This window comes from Anguilla rostrata, chromosome 3, assembly GCF_018555375.3.
Source record: "Anguilla rostrata isolate EN2019 chromosome 3, ASM1855537v3, whole genome shotgun sequence".
Taxonomy (NCBI): domain Eukaryota; kingdom Metazoa; phylum Chordata; class Actinopteri; order Anguilliformes; family Anguillidae; genus Anguilla; species Anguilla rostrata.
This window is the reverse complement of record NC_057935.1, coordinates 69,596,398-69,615,281: the sequence shown is the minus strand read 5'-3', so window position 1 is coordinate 69,615,281 and position 18,884 is coordinate 69,596,398.

Sequence of the window (18,884 nt, the reverse complement as noted above, 5' to 3'; positions counted from 1 at the left end):
ACACCAGTGTGATCCTTTTTGAGGTGGACTGAAAAAAGGTCACACAGTGCACACACCCAAATCAGTATCTGTCCACAGGCACCAGGAAGGCCAGGGAAAACTTCTGGAGTGGATGGTACTGGAGCACTTACGAACAACGCTTTCACAAATTAAAAAAGCAGACGGACAAAATTCTCAATAATTCCAAATAAATGCCCCTTTGTTTGGAGTTAGGAGGTCAGTCAATGGGGAAGCCATTTCCAGGTAGGAAAGGAAAATGACAACTGCCCAATGCCCCCCCACAAAAAAAATTGGTAATTCAGTCCAGAGAATTCACTCTGCAGCCAGGTAAAAATGACGAACGTGGCAGATTCTGACGGGATTAAAATCACGGGAGTAATAGGTCATTATGTTCCAGTTATGGGACATCCTCGGGTGAAGCTAATCCCGTCAGAGCAGTGCTTTATTCAGCCAGGGTTCCTTGAATGGCCCCACTGCATTAGCAGGCTAGCGCCCGTCGTCAGGGGGAGTATTCACTCATGCCCAATGGCATAAAATAGTCACTGGCTTGGAAGTGAGACCATCAAAGAAGCAAAAAGCCTTTCAGCCACTCGCTTGGCTGAGCATGAGTGGAACGGTATTACATTGAGAAGTGCAGTTAGAAATTCTTGATTGTGTAAAAAAAAAAAAAAAAGGTATAGAAGTATAAAAGCCTAAATATAAATAGCACGTATATAAAACGCGTGGAACGTGGACAAGGGGAGCTGGATTCGCATTCAGTCAAGCCGTTGTCCTTAACTTTATATTAAGGTTTATTTCCTTCAGAACAAGTCACAGTTTGCTTTTGGTTAATAGGACTCTCCAAACTGTTTGGGGGGAAAAAAATAAATTAATGTTTGTACAGAGCTGTGAGTTAAAAGTTAAGGATAAACTTTAGTTGAACCCTGACCTTCAGCGACTTGCTGATTTTTATCTATTTATTCTCGTAATGGGACTGCACCAGAAATAGGAATTGCTCCAGTAAATGAGCTCACAGGAAATTGAAAAAAAAGGTAAGCATTTGCCATAAAAGCATTCCAATGTTTCTGGGGGTATGTATGACCTAGGTTTTCAACTGGAGGATTTGTGTGAAGCTTTTCAACAGGGGGTTACATATTTATTTATATTTATGGAAAAAAGTTGCAAACTGTTTCTGTATGGAACAAGAAACCATGCTTGGTACTGAGCGGTAGATTTTGATAATGCGATAAAGAAAATGCCAATAAAGCAAATAAAGGAATGAATGAACCAGCACAAGGTCATTCAGTTAAACAAGGCTATAGGTCCCAGTGGTGTACTGAAAATGCTTTCAGAATTTTGCGAAGTAATTAACTGCGATGTTTCATTTCCAGTTTAAAAAAAAAAAATCTTTTGAAATTGTTACATGGATTGTCTGGAAAAAAAACGTTATCACCACAATTAATTCACAGAATGTTCTCTCTAACTGATATACCCTCTAAACTGTAAGATTTGCGCAAGCGTGCAATGTTAACAGCACGTTTGAGGTGTGATTTTTCTGCTACGTGCATGAAATGGAATGAAAGTTTGATATTGTTTTTATATTCTTCCCTCAGTTTAGTAGATGCTCCATGCTTCTCAGAGCTAGCTGCAGGCATAAACACCCGATGCTGTTGTTTAGGGCCACAACCATCCCTGGACCTCACAATTGGAGTAATTTTTTTTGTATTTTTTTGGAATGAATTTGAATTGCACCGTATTGTCATGTACAGTATGTGGGGCTCACTGCCCCGGCCTGTGATCACGTCACCCCCCCCCCTCCCCCCCCACACCCGCCAGTCTGGTCCATTATTGCTTCAAATCCTCAGTAATCCACCCCTCAGATCTGCAAAAAGTGCTGAGAAAATTTCCAATTAAAAAAGTTAATAGGTCCAAAGTTGAAGCCAAATATGGCAGAGAACCATTTTTAAAAGCCATATGCAGTAAGCATTTTTTTTTGTAGGCACCAATGATCACTTTGATCATAGCTTCCCCTTTCTTGTCTTAAGTTTACTAAAAAGATATGTGGGCTGGGCTCCCCGGAGAAATATATTTCAGAGGATGATCAAACACAGTGAAATGAACTTGCATCACGTACGCACAGTTCACTACACTCACCCGCCTACATCAGTATGAATTACCGCCGATATGTTTGAATGCACAAGATGCTTGTTTTTCTTCGCTGAAAATCCTCGGGTCATATCAAATGAGACTGTGATCCGTGCAACATCAGAGGGCGAGGGCTCGAAACAACAAGGCATTATATCAGACCTCAACATCGTGATATAAATCACTGAGAAGGAATTTGGTTTTTTGCCTCTTCTATTACATTATTCCAGTGACAGGGCAACGTTCAATTACATTAACCTATCCATCGTCTCTATGACCTTCATTTCTCCAAAATAACTTTTTTTATTTATTTTTATGCCCATTCGGGTTTCCCAGAAGGATGCATCCATAAAGATGCTCTTGGAGTGTGCATTGTGGTTAGTGCCCATTAAGGATTTCTGAAAGCATGTTATTTCATTTTGAATCGTATCCATTTCGTGGCTGGGATCTGCGCTGGACGGAGATGGACGACCATCCCACAGGGAACTGGATTTTGGAATCACGGGATGGAATTCGGATGTCTACATTTTCCTCTTCACGTGCATTTAGAACAAAAATTCTGATTCAAATTTTTTTTTTTTTAAAAAGGCAACTTATAGATTTTTTTCCAGGTCAAAGGTTAACGCACGAGGAAACATGGCTCCACTCATTCCGATATGTCTCCACGAAGCCGTCCAGACCCACAGCGCACCTGTACAAAGTGTCGTGAGTAAAACATGGCTGACTATATAGCTAGCTATGGCATGTTCTCACCTCTGTAACGTTATTTGTTGTCCTCCGTGTGTCCATACATCTGTATGGGTGGTACGCGCTAACTAGGTTAGCTAAAGTAGGCAAAACGCTAACATGTTAGGGTTAGCTAAAGTAACGTTAGGCGATAAAGCTGTGCTTAAAAATCTTGCGCCGTTCGAAGTGGTGATTTTGGGAGATGCACCTGTGATGCGTCCTACTAAATGAAGCACCACCTGCGCATGCGTCCCACCAAACATCCCTCTCAGTTCGTCCATGAGTGAGTGACTGCAATTTTCCATGCATAGCCCACGGCGGCAGGCAGTCCTGCGCACCGTGGGAAAAAAATAACATTTACAAATAACACAATTAAGTAGTTGTGGATTTGTAATAATGTCATTAATTTCACCGCATTCTGTTTCTTACAACAACACAATCTTACATGCAAGAATATATTCTATTTTCTGGGACTATACAGAGACACAGACAAAAACGCCTGAAGCATGCTATTTCTGGCTGAGAGTCAGTTAAGGACAAATGTTGATTCGATCCAGGCCATTGCCTTTGGATGCAGCATGTGTGAAGCCCATTGTTCCAGCATTCGCAGTTAATGGAGGAAGCAGTTATATATTTTTCTCTGAAAACTCGAGGCCATGAAAGGATTACTGGTAAACCAATACAAACCAGATAAATTATTGATCCGTCTGCCGATCTGTCTGTACATACTCTGCTCAGGAAAACCGTGTTTGATGACGGTCAGACGATTGCAGGGAAGGTGCACTGAGCTGTAATGAAACATCCATGAAACATCCATCCATCCATTATCTACACCAGCTTATTCCTGGTCAGGGTCACATCAGGTGCTGGAGGCTATCCCAGCATGCATTGGGCAGGAGTACATCCTGGGCAATTTGCCAGTCCATAGCAGGGTACGCACAACATTTACTCACATGCTCATACCTAGGATGGGACTCTCCAGTCAACCTAACCTGCGTGTCTTTGGACTGTGGGAGGTGTACCTGTAGGGAACCCATTCAGACATGAGGATAACATCCAAGCTCCACACAGAAAGGCACTGTGCCACCCTAGAACTAAACAAAATTCCCAGAGACACAGAACTATCTAAAACATTTAAAGAATGCCTACAGAGTTAAAAACGTAGGACGTGCTGGTGAAACGTTGCTTCCATAAGGCTCTTGTGAAATTAAAAACTGATTTCTTCTTCGACACTTTTTGAATATGTATTATTAGTATACAAACGTAAAAGATATCAAACAGAAATACCACTCGTTCCATGTATTAGTATAACATTAGTAACATACGTGTTAGGATACAAGTAATTTAATCGTGTAATGAAAAATTATGAACATCATTTCAGAGTTTTGCGCAGCAGCGTAAACTGGCACCGTTATGAACAGGCTTTCACTTGTGGTATGCATTTTATGCATCTTCAGAAATGTTTATGTTTAATGTTTACTTCGATATAGCACTTTGCATGAGGATATATCACATCCCCAGCAGGGATGTGTAACCTTTGGTTGAGAAATGCTTTTTTTCCCATCACAGTCAAATGACAGAAAACATGCTTCTCTTCTTAATATTGACAAAATTGGACCAATCAGAGCCTGGTATTTCATCCTCCCACAGTCCGCGACAAGCGAATGAATTTACTTTAGCTTGTGTACTGACTCCGAGACAGCTCGTTCGGTATCCAGGTAACGGGCTTTTGGAAAGAGAATTCAAACTGCTTTTCTGCAGGCTTGCCGGGCCTGAGTGACAAGTGCCATCCCGCTGATTTTGGTAATTAAAGGGAAATGAAAGTAATCAAGGGCTGCTTCACACCGGCTAATCAGGAATGCCTGGGTTGTTTGTGTAGGTGACGTGGTCCCATGCGGTCTAAGGCTATGAATGTTGCCTTATAATGGCTTCCTCTGAGAACCTGCGGAAAATTCCATCTACAAAAGCGTCCCCAGCCCACTGGAAAAAACAAAAACAAAACCGTATTCGGTCCCCATGTGGGCTTTTCACCTGATGGTAGTTACACTCCATTGTTCAGAAAAAATAATAAATAAATAAGAAAAATACTTCAGTATTGCTTAGCAGAATCATTTTTCCGTTTAATGCCAATGGATATTTAACTGAAGGGGATTTCGTTTAAAATCGCGTCTGCAAGACAATGACAGGGAGACAGAGATTCCCACCCGCGAACACTGCCAATTGTGTTCGTAGGAACGTCTGACCAAGCCGGAAGTACCGCTGCCGGGGATTGAACTCTCTGCAGTGGTAGGCCAGTGCTTATACCTGTACACTACCCAGACGGCCTTAACTGAACATTCTAATGCTGATGTCACCATCACTACTGGTATTTGAAAGCAAAGGAGTTCTAGAACACTGACTTTGAAAAAACATTCCAAGAAGCCTGCTCTTCAAAGGGTTGAAGTGCTGGCTACGCCCATTCCCAGGTAAATTTCAGCCAACAAGCAGGAGAAGGTTACAGTGTGGTTTTAGGCCTGACAGAAAGAAAAACCTTGGAACCAGATTATTCCAGTGACTACTCCCTGTCCAAGCAGAAAACTTTTATATTTACTGTTTGTAAATACAGATGTTTTTGCTGACATGTTTTTCCTGAATTTCCTGGATCAGCACATGTTATATGCCACCAAAGGCAAGAAATGACTGTCTGTTAATTAACCCCATTGTTTCTACTAATGAAATTTACTTTTTACTGATTAAAAAATTTACTGATAAAACAGACGTTGTCTGTTTCAAAGCTGAGTGCAATGTACTGAACCATCATACACCTGTTCAGACGGTCTTCCCCTGAAAGATCTTAGAGTGAACGTTAGATTTATCCAGGAGAAAGGAGCAGACCCATCATGATGGGCTGATACAAGCCTTAGCATTTTGCACAGTGCGACACCTGATATGACAAGCCGGACGGTGTGAAGTCACACTATCCAGCCCCCCTCCCACCCCCCCCTCCTCGCCCCCCCCTTCCTCCCTCTCCCCAGCACTCTACCCACTCATGTTTTAAGGTTTGAGAATTGTGATTGCTAGGGGACAGTGGCCTTGGAAACTGTGAATGGAGTGGGATTCTCAGAAAGCCTAGGCTTATAAGCAACTGATAAAAGGCTTTTCTCACTGTGAAGAACTCAGACAGCCACCTCAAATGCTGCTACTCACCCAGGAGACACTGGGTGTGAGTGTGTGTGTGTGTGTTTGTGGGTGCATGTGTGTGTCTGTGTGCGTGGGTGTGTGTGTACATGTATGTGTGTGTGTGTGTGTTTGGGTGTGCGTGTGTGTCTCCCTCAATTTGTCACTATCTATTTTAGTCTAATTTTTTGTAGGAGTTTTTTTAGTTTATATGAAGTTCGCAGAAATAATGACGTGTGTGTGTGTATAGACGTGAAAAAAAGGATAAAAAAATAAATAAAATGAAATCCCTTGTCCTGTGTGGAAAACATTTCTATAGGCGGTGGGAAATTGGACTGAAAAGCAGGCATGTGTTCCAATGTTTTGGATAATTCATAAAGAAACCATATATGTATTTATATGTGGAGAAATGAAAGATTGAGCCAATCAATGTTGCAAATGTAAGCCTTTCAATAGGGATGTCTGCTGAATAAATATTTACTGTGTTTGCCAGATCCATACATCGACCTCTGTGATCTCAGTGGGCTGCAGGACAGTAATCCGTGGCCACAAGCAGAACAGCATCCCAGACAGCACGAGTTACACACCGAGATTCAATTAAACAGCGCATGAAAAAAAAAACCCTGGCCACAAATCAAAACGAATATTTCTGAGAGACACAGAGCGTGTCACTGTGATTAACAGAGTAATACTGGCAGAAGAGTTAAAACCTACCAGGTGCTGGGGAAACTGACCCCCCCCCTCTGGGGACGAGTGTGGGAGCCCTTTTTCGATGCATTTTTTTGGATGCCTCCAACCCATGAAATAAAACTCAATATTACAAGGGTTTCATTGGTTCTCACCAATCTGAATTATGGTCAGGTGGGACTGCTTCGGTCTCCTGCAGAGCACCGTGGCCTTGCCTTGTCGCCCGAGCTGCGGTGAATTATAAAACACCTTTATTGCGCTTGCTGTTGTGTCGCTGTTGTAATTGGTGGCACGGCAGAAACAAAAGTCACAAGCAAAATAAAATAAAAAATAAAAAACACCCTGCTATATTACCCCTGGGCTTGATGTCGGCACTGGGGTGGGGTCGTAGTTAATTTCAGCTGCACCGTGGAAAGGGAATCACAGTGATCACGTGACCCAGGTAGTGACTGCGTCACACGTGATTGATGACAACCTGTAGGATCATCTCACAATGTTTTTTTTTTTTTTTTTACTCCAGCTGCAAATCAATCGATTTTAGGGTCAGCACATTCACCCGAGTTTCCACTGACCATTCTCTGCTTGTTTTGTGTATTCACCTTTGGCTATTTGCTTATGCATGCGCTTATTTTATCAGGCAGTTGAACCGTCTGCTTTCTAGCCTGTGTGTTCATTTAACACTATAACAATTGTTCTTGCACATTCTTCAGAATAATTTTAGTATATCGTTGCTGCATGTTTGTAATTCTAATCACTACAGTCATTGAATTTCAGTTCCAAAAGGCCCCTTGATTGGATATGTACTGCACACCTGCGAAGAAGCAACTCGCTCTCATTACCGTGTTTTGGTCTTAAGCATCGCCCATCAGTCACTGAAAACCTTTATTACCGCTGATTTATTTTTTAAATAGGCCACTCATTCTGTGGCTGTAAACATTAGTTTAAATTAACTGGGAATCAAACTCGCGGTAATCAGGACCTCATTAGTGCATTCAGTGTTTTTTTTTTTTTTTTCTGTTTCTGTGTCGGTTTTGCAAACGGCGCTTTCTCCTTCTCTCTTATCTCACTGCTTCCTGTTCCGGCCGTTCTTTATACCAAGTTGATTTGTCTCCTACATTCTTTCATTATTCCTCAACGCTAGCCCCTTGCTTGTGTAGTGTGTGTGTGTGTGTGTGTTGTGTGTGTGCATGTGCATGCACATACAATACAAGACACACTGCATATTCTGTAAATATATTTTCTTTCAATTGACTCATGACTTATTAGCCCATAACTTCAAGTTAAAGCATTAAGTGCCTAGACATGTTCAGGGCAGCTGGGGTAAAGTCAGCCCAGTTAGCCTCAATCAAACCAAGCAAATGCAGAGATTGCCACATTTTGGCCTCCCCCCCCCCTTATTTATCATAATGGTACGTCCCAAGACGTTTGAAAAGTACGACGATTTGTTCGTTAGAATACGTAGTGCATTTTCAATGCCGTGGTATTGTATAATGTAAACATCTGGCACATTTGGCGTAAGAATAAAGAGCGTGCAGTATCTGCATTAAATAGACAGGCCGTTAAAGGGCAGATGTTGACTGAATCCAGGACTAATACAACGAAGCACCACTGTGATATTTGCAGTCAGGTTGCCGGGTAGCGACGAGAGACGGCCGTCTTTGACGGACAGCGCTCTTTTGTAAATCGAGCGCAGCTGTCTCGAGTCGCCGGGGACGCAGAACGCGTGATTCAAAAACACGTCCGTCACTCACCTACAGGCTTTAAAGAGCCACAGCTGCGGGACAGCGGGACATGTTCTCTCTCTTCTTCCAGAGGAGATCACTTATCTGCAGGCACCTGTTAACACGTCTACAACGCTGGCTACAACGATTTTTTTGCATCCCACTGCTTGCATACCTGGCCAGACGGGACACTGTATTACTGCAGAATAAAACACTGCGCGAGTTTCCCAAGGAAACGAACAGCCCTCTCTGAACATATATCAATTAGAACAACAACAGCAACAACAGAAAATGTAATTTGTCAGAAAATATGATGAAAATGTCTCAAATTGTAACAAGCCTGGCATTCGCCCAATGAAATGGATTTCCAGGGAGCTGGCCTCCCATTGCATTTGAGTAACAATTGATTACACTGCTCTCCTCTTTTGAAGGATGTATTAATTTTTGGAGTCAGGGACTCAGCTGGGATTCCCCTGAGCGCAGAGGTAGCCAATGAAATAACAGCACAGCTGTTCTTGCGCCACCCCCCAAGCACCACCCTCCCTCGGTCCCCCCACCCCCCCACCCCGCCACCCAGCTCCCAGATCTAGAAAGCCTGGTGATCAGTTATCATTCAGAGGTGCCACTGGGATGTAATACACCTCTGGTGTGCGCGAGGAACCGAGCTGGGTGTTTTTTTTATTTTATATATTTTTTTAGAAAACGAAACTAAGAAATTGGTTTGATTTGCGAGAAGGTACCTTTAAGATACCAGCATTCAGGCTAGGAGCCGTCCTCTTAAGATTTCAATTTCAGCGAAGAGCGTCTCCCGTGGGTGAAAACTGCTGGCACAGGCATGAAATCAGAAACAATGCACAATGACCTGTCTTTGATTTTTTTTTTTTTGAAGGCGTGGTAGCTTTTCCACAGAACAATTTCTCTCCAGCGCTGGTGAGTTTCGCTAAATAAACCAGCAGCCAGGGGCGAAAGGACCATGATGAAAAGGTGAGATGGCAGCAGATACTCTCTACAGCAGAGGTCTAGCGTGAACATTCTCAGAAATGAGGACCGGTCGGCCGCGCCGCGATGAGTTATTTATGTTTCGGGCTCTCCGAATATTGATGAAAAGGTTCTTGGAACCCGCTCCCGTTTTTATCAGATCCTTTGCAGTGGTAACCTTTGCACTTTTATGGCATATCATTTTCACAAGGCCTCATATAGCAAGAGAAAGACAGATAGAGCAACAATAAAAAAATTTTAAAAAACCAAGCGGTATGTCACCTGACCGAGATGAGACTTCCTCCATTCCAACAGCAGTGGTCTTCGCCTCCCCCCCCCCCTTTAAGATTAATGACGGCTTTAAAAAGCGCTTAATATAAGAGCAGAGTGGAGGAAGCGGGGGAGCTCGGTGAGAAATGGCCGCCACGTTGGATCTTTATTCATGAGACGAGCAGAAGAGCTCGGAATGTGTACTGAGGGTGAGATGATTGCTCATATTTAAGAGCCCGCGAGTCACGGTCATCCTATGATTGTTAGAGATACAGAGAAGAGGAGAGGAACCCTCCAAGTATGAGGACAATCAGAGAAAGGTTTTTTTTTTTTTTTTTTTTTTTTTTTTTTTTTTGCCTATACGAGAGAAGCTGCTTCACAGGATTTCTGTTATGGAAGGGGGGCAACTTAACATTTTATGGAGATGTTCTGCAATATGCCCACTTTAAATAAATGTGCAGCATCAAGGGTATTCAGTTTCCAGTGCGGTTAATAAATTCTCAAAAGACACACAGTCCGCCACCTCCTGGACAAACCTAACAGACGTTACATCGCGTGTCAAACAGGCGATGATTGCAAATTGACAGTTGTACTACAGAATCCTGTTGACACAATAACGTAAATTGGGGTTGGCAGGTATGCCATCCAGCCAAGCTTTGCCTTGGCGGGGCATGCCCCATACCTATAGAGCACGGAGAGTTTGATATTTACTTACACTGTAGAAAAACATTTACTGTCTACAGAGTTAATATTCTGTAAATATGATGCCATGCTGTAATTTAATTACTGTAATGCTCCACTCTCCATGCTGAGTGCTGGTACATCCAAAATATAAGCTGTTTGGGTTCAGCGCACATACAAGGTCACTGCAATACATTTCCCCCACCGTGTAAACACAACACGGGCTCCCAATTAAGAAGCGCTTAATACAATATGTGTTTGTTGACTTTGCTTCTCCTTACATCAGCCTCCCCCAAGTTTACATCCCCGCTTGGTGTTACCATGTTTTCTCAAACAACTTTTTTTCTGTACAGTGGCCTACAGAAAACAACTACAGCAACAACAGCAACAACAACAACAATAATAATAATAATAATAATAATAATAATAATAATAATAATAATAATAATAATAATATGATGTATAATTTCATTATTCTTCCAAATGGCACAGAGTGAACATTACATGTTTAACCGATTTACGTTTTGCCAACTGTTTCCATATTTCTCCAAATGTTCCAGAAATTCCACCATTCATTGACGATGTATTTCTTTCAGATTCAAGCCTGAACATTGCACTTGTATTAGAACTGCTGCTACTACCACTACTGCTTGTAATAGGACAAAGTCTCGTAATAAACACCATACACTGCCTGCCTAAGGTTCTGAAGCCCCTAAACGTGACACACACACATCTTCTTACAAGCAAACGCAACTGAAACGTGACATGGTAAATCAACCCAGAAGCCATTCTTTTTGAGACGCCTCTACTCAGCACTGTCCTAATGAATCAATTTCAGTGATTAGCTCAAACAGTGCAGCTGCGTACGAGTGGCACATAAATTCTCTCTGGCAGCACAATCAGGACATGTGACGATGGGTTATTACTAATAGGTCACTTCTACATTCAAGTGGCCATGACAGGAACAGAAAGCAGAGGCTCAGGATGAGCAGAGACACGTGTTCCCATGAATGCGGCAGTTTGCGCCTGCTTTGGAAAGATCTCGTTAAATTTACTGTTTTTGAATTTTAATAATGAGGATGGGGGAAAAAGTGGGTTTATATCTCTTGCAAAGATTGATTCATGTAAAAATAAAGTGTTCATAAAATTAGATAACCTTCTCCACAAAAGTTGAATAACCATATAATTTTTAATATAGCTTATTAATTTAAAGCATGAAGGTTAAAAAATAAGAGCTGAAATACAAATTAAAATGTACATGGCGTTCAAAGTGATTATAACGAAAGCCATTTTTAATCTCAAAACATAGTTCGTGCCTAACCAAAAGCTATGAGGAAAAAGCATGGCAACGGCATAATAACAGCCATACAAAGAAATATAAACATGTGCATTATAACTTAAATATGATTGTATTGTAAACATAATTTACACAAGCAAATACAAAACACTTAAAATTAATGTATAACACAAAATTAAGATTTCGGCCCTAGTTACGAGGTGTTTGGTTTTCAAGTGTTGGGCGAAGATGTGGAGTTTAAGTTTTCAAGATGGAGGCAGAAACTCTTGGAAGATTTAAGACCGAGCTTGGAAAATGACTAGATCCACTACAGGCATAATTAAAAAGCCCACGTAGATGGGCTTTGGTATATTGTTATCGACATGTGCAAACTGAAAACTGTCACTGGGCAGATTGTTGATGCATTATTACTACTCTGGGCCAAGACCTTTGGGTAATCCACTTCATGTGTCTGGCCATGACATCCCTCTAAGTCACTCTGGATGAGCACAACTGTCAAAGGAATTAAAACAAGCATTTCCCAGAGTGTCTGTGATAATCGGTCTCTCTTGTCACTCTTCAGTGATGAAGTACTGCAAATGAGTCTACACACCACAGCAACGCAAACAGTGAAGTTCTGCTGATGATTTTACACACCACAGTGACACAAATGAGGCTTGTGACTGGTCTTATATAGTTGAATTATGGGTAATGCGTACGGGTATGTATGTTGCTTTAACTGTTGTAATCATCTTATTGCATATAGAGTGTGAAATTAGAGGGACCATTGTAATAAACGAGAAACAGATAAATAAAAAATGCTACTAATTTTTACCATGATATGATTTTAACTCTTTGTTTCACGTGCAGTGCTGTTCATTAGGATTGCCTTCTCGGGGAAACTCGTCCTGATTTTCAGTATAGAAGCGTGATAAAGAGCTGCAGGACCTTGTTATAATCGGACTTCGAGTTTGACGTGCGGATATGGCCGCCGCTTCGCAGAAGCGCGCTGTTCGATCACACCGTGCGGGTCACGGGGTACCGACAGGGCTGTGGTCTAACGAGCAGGAACGCAGGTCCCGATTTTGGCGAAACGAGCAGCAGAGCCCGCGACGACGCCCCCAAAAAAACGCGATTAGCCCAGATCGTCCCAGGACCCGTTAAGTGTACCTGCGTTCGCTCCGAGCGCTGACTGAATTTCCGCGCGGCGGATATGATTGTTATGCTGATTCAGAGACGTTGTTTACGGGACGTGATTGTGCGAAGCGATGACAAACTGTCCGCTTCCCTGCCTAATGAAAATGCGGACGTGTTTCTCTGCTTCCCTAACGGCTTCTCCCAGACAAATAAACTTTTCATTGTCACCAAACGTCACCCTTAAAACGCTGGCAGATGCGGCCTCTCTCGTTAGTCATTCAGATGTGAATAATGGGCTTCGAATACAATTTTTTTTACAATTTTTTTTTGCCTGTAAACTTTTTTTTTGTGTTACTCAGCTTTTTAACTCAGGTTTTTGGTTAAATGGCACAGCAGACTCTTAATAAACCACCTGCCTGCTTGTCACAAATTCACAAACAATAACTGCAGACATCAATCATACGCCTGTGATATACTGTCCAAATACTGCACGGTGTGGCAAAAACTGCTTACCGAGCTTACAGCAAATAGTTCCTATTTTATATCACATTTCATTTTTTATATCGTGTCCTCTAAACTGAGCACAATGTGCCCTCTTTTTATGTCCTTGACGATAAAATGAGTGAAAAAGCATCTGCAAGGAAACTTTCTAAGTCACCTTCAAAAAAAAAAAAAAAATTGCTCCCAAATCGAAAACTGTCTCAATTCACAGTATGGCGACCAGCGGCTCCTCATGAATCATAAGTTCTGCGACGGCCTGGAATGTCATCATAAAATCACAAAAAGTTATGTTTGGCATCAAGCGCAAGGTTATGCTTAACACTGATTGCGTGGCAGGGGAAGTGTGGCATAGTCAGAACTACCAGCATCACCGCAAACTGCAAAAAAGTTTTAAACCGCCAACGTTTTAAATAAAAGGAACACCGACAGTTTGTTAACTGCTATGGCTTATATCCCTGCGTAGGACACACAACTTTTTAACAATGAAAGGAAACGCAGACAGAAGAACAGCTACAACATGGAATTTTAAGAATACACTCACGGACTCTGGCACGTAAAGCAAAACTACTCAGTGGTGGATGTTTTATTTCATTAACAGCCTGACACATGAACTGTGTAGCTCCTGCTGTGCCACACTCTCTCTATTTATATTTATATTCTATTTATATTCCGGTCTCTTTACCACACCATCACAATATGATGTTTACCTGCGACCATACTAACATTTTAGCATTTTAAAATATAACCGATCCTAACATGGTATTAGTTCACCACAGTTAACTACAGTTTTTATGTAGGCCCTGTGTATTCATAAACGTTTTATTTATAACGATAAGTTTTATTTCCAGTATTTCAGTTTAAGTCTACCTGGTGTCTCCACAGCCACTCTTATTAAATGCATATCAAGGTAAATGGCTGCGATGTACTGTAGCATGAATTCGTCTGACTGAGAGAGAATAATTATAATGGGTTTGGTGTTGGCTCATTTGAAATGAACTGAACAGGGTTTTTTTTTTTTTTAAAGAATTCTGAACTCTGACTAGCAGCAAAATCATCAGCAGAAATATGATCATCAGAAATATTTTCTTAGAGATGGCAGCGGCTCTGCAATAGACACTGGGTGCACAGTACACGGATGGATAGATCTTTTGCAGAAGCAGCAAATTTTTTTTTGCAAAGCAAAGTCAATCTATGACAGAAGACTGGCTTAAATAAATTACTTTGAATTCACCAGACGGGGTCCAGTATGAAAGCTGTATATAGTGTATGCATTTTACTTCAGTACTACAGACCCTCCATAAACTATACATGCTCATATCTATCTTCAAAATCATGTCAGCATTTATAATAATAAAAAAAATATTATTATTTATTTTTTTACATTGCAGAGCTACATTAAAATATTATATTTTAATGTAGCTCTGTATGCTCATGGTACATTTGTATTATTCAAATAATATACAATAAGATTGGATACAACCATACTGATAACTCACATGCCTATGCAAAGGCAATATGCCTCATTGTTAAGATATTGTTAATGTAACCATTACCATGCAACTGCAAACACTGCAGGGATGGTAACATTTTCTCATTGAAGCAACAAATTATCAGGAGTAACACTCAGTTAGATGATATAATATGAATACGAATATACTCTACTTTTATTATTTGCATTGTCTCTATACATTGCAGAGGCATTTTGTGGCTTATAATTTTGAGGTCAATAAAAACTTTCACAATGAGAAAAAAAAGTTCAGTGGAATCCTCAGTGGATAATGGCTTCAGACAGAGTGCATTCTAGTTTTAGTGCCACTTTATGAACTGAAGGGCCAGGGTTTCCAATCGTAAACAATTTCACGATTTTTTTTGGTGATAGCTGAAGACGATGTGTGATGATTCCATGTCTGTGTCTTGCTGTTTAAATACAGGCAATAGAAAATCTGTAAACACCCGTGCAAACATGTTGTCACTTTTGCTATGGCTGCTCTTTTTTTCTTCTTTTTTTTTTTTTCAAAAAAACAAACGAAATCATTGCTTGCCTGTGACAACTTGATCTCTCATCCACAGCCAAAAGAGAGTCACGGCCCTACATCAGAACCATGTGACACGGGCGGGGGTGTTGGGGGGGTGACGATGGGGGGATGGGGGGGGTATGGCGGGGGCGGGGGTGACACTTTTAAAGCACATACATCACCCTGCCGGGGCTCCTCACTCTAATTAACCGAAGTAACTCCACTGATAAAAGCTTATGACGGAGCGAGAGTTGTGGCTATGCTAATCATCTCCCGACTACAGGGGAAGCGGCGGCGGCCGGTGTTTCCTCTCTGTTCCGGTCCGGGGGAAAATAAACTCCTCCCGGCCCCCGCGAAAGCCTCGCCCCGCCAGCGTCTAATAATAATGCTGTCGGCTGTGATTTAAAGGGCCCCTGGCAGGATCACAAGAGCCACGTACGGATTTATGACCGTTCATAAATCTAATGCAATCGAGCTCGAGGAGAGAAGTGTATATATATGTGTGTGAGAACCATTGAGTCTGTCTTAGATCTCCTTCAGCAGGCCCAGCGCCGAACAGTGCGGTGCAATATCTAATTGTTGCCCGCAGTCGTTGCTGGAACCATTTGTCCCGTAGATTTGACAGAAGAGAAAAAAAGACTTTAAGTGAAATCGTTCTCTTTAGCACGCTGCGACGCCTGAACATTGTGTTTGCATTCAATAACACACCTGGCTGACACAACATAGCAGTGCAGAGTGGTGTTTAAGGCTCACTAGAGGGTTGCTGATTTGCATACCAGGCCTGTGGTACCCTTTAGCTAGGTGCCTGATCCTAACTACTTTATAAATTATCTGGGTACACATTATGATAGGGGCTCAAACAGAAATTATGCAAATCACCTTGGACAGAAAAGAAAAGGACAGTAAAATTGTATCTCATAATATTGTAGATGTCAATAAAATAATATGTTAGAATTTAATGGACATAATTTAGACATTCCAAATACAAGTAGGAACCGGGGGCAATTATGCCAAAAATGAAATTTCCAGTAGCAAGAAAAAAATAATATTTCTATTCCTTTCTACTTAAGAAAAGCATACCAATTTTTACACTGTATTATGCCTGCTGGAAATCATGACAATTTAGATTTTCACACCATTAACGGAACAATCGTCTACACTTTAAAAAAAGAGCCTTCTTATCTGTGTGTGGGTGAGTGTCTGAATTTCTGTGTGTGTGTCTGTGTGTGAGATATGTATATGTAGAGAGAGAGAGAGAGAGAGAGAAAGAGAGAGATGGATTGATATTTTCTCATTCCACATCTTATGAGTGTTCGCTTTTCTGCTAATATTGTTCGTCTCTCTTTATTTTGGCTGACGCAGGTGAAGCACCCCCCCAAAAAAATGGCCCCCGATGCTGATGTGCTGAGGAATCAGTTAAGAAAAGTTTTGTCACCGCTGTCCTCCAAAAAGTCTTGACCGGGCACTTTTTTTTAAAAAAAAGAGAGTTTTAAAGAGCAAGTGGGTGCCAGGTTGGCGCTGCGGTACAGGGGTGGGTCAGAGGAGAAGATCGATGCTGGAATATTACAGTTTGCTCTGCTCTGGTCTGAATGGGCCACACAGACAGAGCCTGCATGTACGATACAGTACAGTCTTAAAACAGAATACAGCAATAGTCATTTTTTTTCTCGCTTTTTTATCTGTGATCTCACTCATAAGCTGAATGTGAAAAGATACAGTCGCTTGTTTTGACCATTTTGACAGGTGTGCAGTTCCGTAATGCGGAGGGTGCGACACACAAAAAAAGTCAAAAGTAAAAAAAATAAATAAATAAAATAAAAACGATGTGATTTTTGTTTGCTGATCGCCGTTGCACACGACCGGAACCATATTCCAAAACCGATAAGAGAATATTTACAGAGCGTGCACCAGGGCAGCTCGTCTAAATTGGATGCTACAGCAGCGGATGGGAAATCAATCACATTGATTTGCTTCTTTTTTTTTTCAGATGAATTAGAGTTCTGTCTGCCCCAACACTTCATTTAGGAACTCCCAAACTTTCTAAAACTCTTGGTATTGGTTTTTTTTCCCCTCCCCTCGTTACCTCTGGATTCTGCAATGTTATCCTCCCCGGGGAAGATAACGTTTTACCGCTTTAGCTTTCATTCCGCTTCAGTTGTGTTTGCCTGAAAAACAAGCCCAGGCCAAACATCGCGGCCCCTCAACGCGCATTAGCGGATGTCGTCCTCCTGGCACTGGATGCCGTGCACCTGTCCGAATGGATTTCGCTCTAAGCGTGGCCCTTTAAACCTTCAATAACTCTGGAAATGAGATTTCTTACCGCGTAACGTCGAGGGAACGGTGAGCCTCCTTTGCTGTCATTTAACGAAAAAGAAAAAAAGAAGAAGAAAAAAAAACATTTGGCAACACGTCTGTGTTAATCACACGGGCCTGTGCCTCTCTCTCTCTCTCCCTCTCTCTCTCTCTCAAATCCTCTACAGGTGTTTTCTTATCTCCATAGGAACTAGGTACTGCATATGCGTATTATAGAAAGAGCACTAATTTGATGGTTCTGGGGAGTTCCACTCTCGTTGTATTCTGCTCGCGTCTGTTTAAATGCACCAGAAAGGGACACTACCGCAAATCAGCAAAGGGAATTGCAGGTGTCACAGACTTGTGCAGAGCACTTCTGGGTCAGCCAACAGCTCGAAGCGGCTTGGATGGGTGTGTGGGTGGTGGTGGCGGTGGTGGGGGAGGGGGGGGGAGTGTTGTCTGGAAAGTGTCGCTCCTGATATTCTTGTTTTCCAGAGTTCTAGAATTCTCAGAGCACAGCCCGGTCCCCAGCAGAGCTGGACCAGAGGAGGGATCATCTCTTTCTGGCTTGTGTCCCACAGTTGTTTTTGTTGCTCTGGTTTGCTGTAGTTCTGTGCGTTCCCAGCCCCAATGGCATTACTGACGCTGGCCTACTTACCAAACCGGACACGGGGTTGGGGCTGCTTTCTGCGACTGTTCTTTCGTCAGCTGCTGCACTCACACATAGTGGAGCTACATATTCAGAGAGGAGCACACCGGCATTGCTAACTATGGCAAACCACCAGGTGTGTGTATGGAAATAATGTGGACTTGATGTCCAGGCAGGTCTCTTCAGTCTAGGCGAGTGGTGGCGTTCATGTCATTCATTAGCCTGATCATGTGAGAAAAGCTAAGATTATGGACTGAGTCAGCCAACAGGCTCCATCTTGTTTGCCTGATTTAACCTTTCAAGGTGTGAGGTCACAAATATGTGATTAGAATGTTCTTGACTGAACATTCCAATACTGAGGTAACAACCAATACTGGTGATTGAAAGCAATGGAGTACCAGGACACTGACTTGGAATTCTGAGAGGAAAAAAATAAATAAAAAATTCCAGAAATTTTCAAAGGGGGTTAAGCTGTACAGGACTGTTCAAATGGCAATCTACTCAGAAGCCAGAAAAAAACTTGAAAGCTTTCAGAAATGTTCAGCGTAAAAGCAACTCAGCTTGATTGTACATAGTAATAATAATAATAACAATAATAATAATAATAATGCAATATTTCTTTGATTTAAAGATTTCATCCTCCTCTATCGCAAGCTAGCATGCAGCCATTT